We start from the raw sequence: 6,734 nt of genomic DNA, 5'->3' as shown, positions 1-6,734 counted from the left end.
TCACTTTTTGTCCAGAGTGAGATTTATGTCTACTCCTATTTCACCAAGAGAGACCATGCAGGCTAAAACACTTCAAATGTGTTTCCCTGTTTCTATGTCTAGCAGCATTTTAAAGGGATTAGAAACTATATATATAACTATATAACTACTATGTTACTGCAACTATTATGCATATTCTCCAATATCTTTGAAAGAGGATTGCATTTTCTTTTTGGATAATTGTTTAGATAAAAAAAAAAAATCATAATTGGGGAACACAATCATGGTCATGGTTAAAACAAACACATGATGCTGTGTCCCCACTCAAAAGTCTCATGTTCATACATTGTTTAAGGAATATTAGAAATATAAATGACCTAAAATATAATAAAAGTGAATCAACAGAAGAGAATAACTTTTCAGATTGAACTGTAAAACAATCATTCTCTGTTTGTCCTGTACTGTAAACTAAAATACACTAAATAACTTAATAAACTAGCCATATAATAAAAGCAGCTCTCTGTCACACATGAAGCCGGTGCAAAGATCTGAAAGCTGGTTTGTCGTGTAGGCCTCATTTGCGCAGGCGACATGTCACCATCACTTTTTGAAATGGCACATTTTGTCCCCACCACTTTTTAAAATATAACTTTAAAGAAAAATAGCATGCACAAAGAAATGTAACAAACAAGAACACTGGTTTGTGTCAAGACGTGCAAAAATGTAAGTAAACTTTGAATAGAAAATGTGAAAAATAAACATTGCTCCCTCTTTGCAGCAGCAGGGTACAGGCATTGCACTTAAAAAAAGGTAATGTCAACTAAAAGTAATTCCCCCTTACTCTACTGACTTTAAAATGACCCAAAAAAATGCTTGCAGCAAGTTGTTTGGCCTGTCTGCCTGAATTAAATGTGGTGTTTTCATTTTAATTTATTTTCAGAGAGTACCAGTTTTCTTTTAACATACAGGCCAACATGTTCTACCAAACTGGGGATTCAAAGCCACGTCTCACAGAGAATTAGACATGGACTGCCTGCTTTAACCACTGAGCTATACAGCAGCTTGAGCAAGCAGGATTGATTTGAAATAATTAGATCACATGACCTTTTTTTGTCCCTTGGAGGTAAGGGGGTGTCCCCTGGCAAGGACACACCATCTCTCAAAACATGAATACTCACAAAGATTATAAAGGAAATTAAAACATAAAAAGCTATTTATGTAAGTATCTTTCTTACTCTGTACTGGTTGACCGTCCTCCCATCTCACGTGATGTTCACCATTTCACTCTGCCGTGTTGGGAATCAAACCACCAACCTTCTGACTCTTAGACATCCGCTTACCCTTTGAGCCAAAGCAACCTGGATATGTTTTAGAATCATTTTACCGCCTTGGCTTCTACATATATTATGGTTTAGGGTTAGAGGACTTGTCAGAGGAGATATTGTAAAAACATTTGTTGAAACTCATCATAGGAAGTGACAATATTTTACATCTGTTCAGAAAAACTCAAGGCTACCATAGCATTTGGAGTCAGGTTACTTTCATATGTCCTCTATGGAATTAAGCCTCTGTATCTTTCTAACTTTACCTAACTTCAGTTTTTCATCATTTGGCTGTGCCTGAAAGGAAGAGCTGTCTTTCAGTCAGAAGGTGGTGGGTTCAATCCCAGCCATGCAGTTATCATGTTGATTGATCCTAGTGTGTATTGTGCTGCTTGTTAAATGTGTGTGTGTTCTCACTGCTAGTGGAGAAGACCTGTTTGAAATCCAAGTCCCTTACACCCTTATTACTGAGTTTTATGTAGTAGCAAAACCTTTAATAGCAACACAATTTTTCACGCTAATTTATATCTGGCTCTTCAGGGCTCTACTTCTTGCGCCAACTCCACCAATCAAAGTCAATCAAAGTTTATTTATTAAGCCTAATATCAACATTTTTACTTTGTCTCAGGGGGCTGAAACATGCACTGACACAGACATTTATAAATATGTAAATGTAAGTGAAAATAAATCTAGAAATACATTAAAGATATATAATGTCTGTTCTGTTTTATTCTCAACTTTTTTACATTAATTTATATATTTTCACATTTATTTATTTATGAAATGTATTTATTCTTGTATTTATGCAATTTTTTAAACTTATGTCATGTTCTATCCTCCATGCCTGTTAGCTTGTTGTGTGAATAAAGGTAGCATCACAGCAAGACCTATAGTTGGGCGTTCATTGTTTGTGCATTGGTTTGTCATCATGCAGGTGCTCGAGGTTCAACAAACAGGGGAGGGACATATTTTGTCTTCTGCTGCTGATGATAAATCTGGAGAAATTGTCCCCACCACTTTTTCCAACAAAGTGACGCAGATGGTCGTGTTCCACTTTCCTGTGTTAGGGAGGAATCTGGTAGTAGAAACTAAGAGAAATGGATTATTGTTTATATATTGTTTCTGTTCAAAATTATTTTTAGCATTTTTACTGTCTTTGAATCCACAGGTGAAATCGACCCAGTTAACCCAACACAGCTCCTATCTCCCGCCTGCAGGTAGTCGTGCACATACTCAGCTTGGCAGTCCCACTGTTTCAGGAATGAGAGATAATTAAATGGAATGAGATGTAAATGTCCCTAATCAATGATTAATGGTTTCCTGTTCGCTGCTTGGCGCTGCAGGCGAGACTCTATCTAAGGCTCCAGTGGGAGGTTCATGCGGGGAGGAACACAGTCATTTTTCAAATCCATACAGTCATTTATTCAAAGCGTACATCTTATCATCAAAGAAACGTTGTTGTATTTGCTTTCTGGGACGTCTTTAATATGTTGGCTTTCCATGAAAGCTATTGCGACATGCTGTATCTCGGAGTAATTTTATCAACAGCACTTTTCACAATAGGTTGTTGGGCTGAAAATATTCTTATCGCCTGAAGGATTAAATATAATACTCCGGAAATCTATTTTATCCTCTTGCTGCCTGGCTCCAGTAATAAGGATCGGTGAAGCAGGTAAACACCATGAGAGTCTGAAAATAGTAATTCCCCCATGAGTGCCTCCATCGTTCACAGCGTGGCCAACAGGACACTGACTTGTCACCATGGTGACACATTTTCCCACTGCCAGATATTGTCATTTCCCGAGAGCTGCAACACACCTGGACAAACTCTGCTTTGCTCTTTGAGAACATGTGGAGGCTAATAATAGGTACACTCTGAAACAGGAGCAATTACTTGGAAAATAAAAATGTCCGGGAGAAATTTCATAACATGCTTACTGCTGAGACATAACTCATTTAATCCTCCAGACACTCTCACCGAGTATACCTATAGTGTTTTCACTTTACTTACCTTATTTTTTTTTGTTCAATCTCACTCATCAGCTTTGTATCCAGTTGCAACAGGCTTCTGTTATCAGCCTAAAATAAATAAAAAAGGTAAATTACATTTTAATGGTCAAGCCCTCGCCTTTCACTGTTTCCAATGAAAACTATGCCTGCGTTTTTCATACCTGAAAATACCTACTCTATTGCATTCCAGTTGTTAAAACCCATCAGGTTAGATGATAGGATAACATTTGTGCCTCAAACATGTAGTTCAGTGAGCAGTTTCATACAAAACTAAATAGTACTAAAAAAGGCTTTCTTGATTTGCAAAATTATCTTTTAATTTCACATAATAATAACTATAATTCATGGCACAATTCAAATTTGATAATAATTGGTTCCATAGTGGACATTAGAAAAATATGTTAGAATCGATCCTGAGGAGAAAATGAATGTCAGTTGGTCATCAAAGGGCTGTAAGAGCATATTAATATATTCAAGAAAATGTATAAAGAACATTTTGATTGTGTTCTGGTTTTACGTTTCAGTATTTGTAAGCAACTGTGACTGAAAGAATATTGCTTTTATTTTACTTTATTACGTTTATTTCTTCCAAAAAACAAACAGTATAAGGGTACATGTTTTGTTTTAAAATAACTGTGGAATAAACAAATAAATAAATAAAGTCTGTATGATTCAGCCTCTGGGGACCAAGAATGAATTGACTAGATTCCACCTCAATCCATCTATTACATGTTGTGATATTTCTGGTTAAAAATGAATGCACCCAGCACAAAACAATTCAGCATACAGAGTTTATTAGCAAGTCATTTTCCAAACACTGTTCACATGTTGAACAATTTAAATACACTTCCTGAAATTTAGCAATTGCTAAAAATATCCTTGTAACTTTGCTCTAATAAATCCTTTCATTATTTCAGACAAACGAGCCCAGAGCACGGCTAAGCCAGCCAGCACATTCAGGTCAGCACAAATTACAGCTCTGTGACACCCGAGTCCCCTGATGTTTAGGCATTTGTGAGTCCATGCAGCTCTCCATCACCACAAAGCTCGAGAGGAGGCCTGAAGAATTTTCCAATTAGGCAGCGTGCGCTCATCTCAGAGCTGCAGATGAGATGCACCGCCACATCGCAGCAACTTGACATTCCTGACAGCCACTTGTGTGAACTTCCATCTGTCTGCGGTCGCCGGTCCATGCACCAGAGGTTTTATGACAGAGCAGCGATGGCAAAGTCACAGGTGCCAGTGATGGTAATGTCATCGCTGGCTTGAGAATATCCACGTCTCTCTGTCTGTGAGAAATATAACTTCGGCCTAATGAGACATATTGGGAGGCTTAGGATTAGATTTATGCGTGTGTGTATTCACTCAGCCATTCTGTGTCTGGGAGCCATCCTCATTATGATGCCAGGTTGTTGTTTGTTCCCCTTAATAATGCCATCATTCACAAGCCTGGTGTATGTGATACAGATTCTGTGTTGCTACAAACAGCAAGGGATCCTAAACTATGAACTACATATGTAAACAAGTCAAGAGTGGACACATCAGCACATAAACAATTTGTGATCTCCAGAGACTCCATCCTAGTGACTTTGGTGATTCTCCTACTTTTTAATGCAACCAGCAGGTTAAAGTTTCCACTTAGCTATTGAAACATCTCAACAACTACAAGAGAGTTGCAAGAAATTGAATAGACATTGGCATTAGGGCTGAAATAAATATGACCGCATTGGAGGGAAGCTAATTGATTGTCCCACACACAATAACAATACAATGTTGTGGATAAAGTGTAAACTGTACAAATAGTAGTATATGTATATATATATGCATATATATCGCAAATGTTAACATATAACAACATATATATCGCAAATGTTAACATATAACAAGCTTAACATAGATGGTGAACATGGGAAATATTGTAACGGCTGAAAATCATCCATTTTCATTGTCATATTGAGCATGTTAGCATGTAGAAATATAGCCTTTAGCTCCAAAAACAGCCGCACAGAGCCTCCATCATTGCTGTAGAGTTGCTTTCCAATTTGCCAATCAAATGAAGAGTAACAATTAGGGTTTACTTTACTGGACTGCTAAATATATTTAAACATAAACCAAATGCAAAAGTTCATAAACAGTAGCCTACCTATAAATTATTATTCACTCTTTTTATCTTACCTTAATTGTTGGCTGCGTAAAACATCTAACAGTCAATTGGACAACTATAATATACGAGGTTGGGGGAGATGGGGGAACAAGGTCAGGCATGAAAGGGACATGTTACAGCGGGAAGATATTATAAAAAAAAAGAAGAGATTAAAAAACATCTGAGGTGTCTCCTCAACCTGAGGACTGTGGCTTTTCATTGAAGATTAGGTATTAAATATCTGAACACAATAAGTGCCCACACATCACAACATGGCTAAGGTGGGCAGCAGATCTGTGCCTCAATAATGTGGCATGTCATCTTTTCTAATCTGGGATTGACTAATCCTCCAACGTCCCTGATCCAGGCAGAGAGAGGGAGAGACGAAAAGGTCTCCTCGGCTGTGGAGAGTGGATTCATTATGGAGGCTTCGTGTTGACTCTGCTGTCTCTCTGGCTGCGGGGTGTTGGGGTCGAGTACCATGTGCACCACCATCATGATTCTCTCCACTCTGGCTCTAGTGCTCAGGCGGCATCTCAACAGCCGACACAAGACGTAAGTTGTTGTTTTTGTCAAGCTTTATCTAAGCAGGGCAGAGTTCTGATAATCATGCAGTCACAACATATCTTACTGGATTTGTTCATTGTTTTTCCTAAAAACACTTTGTCTGAAACATTACCAAGGACATGACCACAGTGTCCTCAGTGGTAGCTGTGTCCCCGGTTACTCTTGTTAGTAGGATGAAAGGTACATTAGTGTTTGACAAATAAGTATTAACATTTGTTCTCTCCCTGTCATCTTATAGAAAATCAATGGAAATGCATCAAACAGACCTTGTTTCATCCGAGTACAACACACCCAATTTTGGTCATTTTGCGATCCATCTCAGCTTTAATGAGCGCCCTCAGGCCCATGTTGTGTGCGTATGCTCTCACTAATTAGGACCAACATGCTGTTTGTTTGAAATGATCTTGTTTAATTCAGAAGTTATTTAATTTTCAGATGTATCTCAGGTTTGATTAATGCAGTCCTTTTCTAAAGTATACTAAGATTTACTGAACAAAATGCCTTTTATAAATCACATTTTACGATTAAAGAGGATATTTTTTTGCTTTTCTGAGTTTCTTTCATTCAAACCTTTATTTAACCAGGTGGTCCCATTGAGGTCATCGATCTCTTTTTCAAGGGAGACCTGCCAAATATCTGAACCATCCTGTAGTGAGCTGTATATATTGTGCATGTAAATAGTCTGCAAAGGCTTTAGTTTGCTATAGTGACAT

This window comes from Notothenia rossii, assembly GCF_949606895.1.
Source record: "Notothenia rossii genome assembly, chromosome: 1".
Classification (NCBI taxonomy): Eukaryota; Metazoa; Chordata; class Actinopteri; order Perciformes; family Nototheniidae; genus Notothenia; species Notothenia rossii.
Note: the sequence above shows the minus strand (reverse complement) of the source record.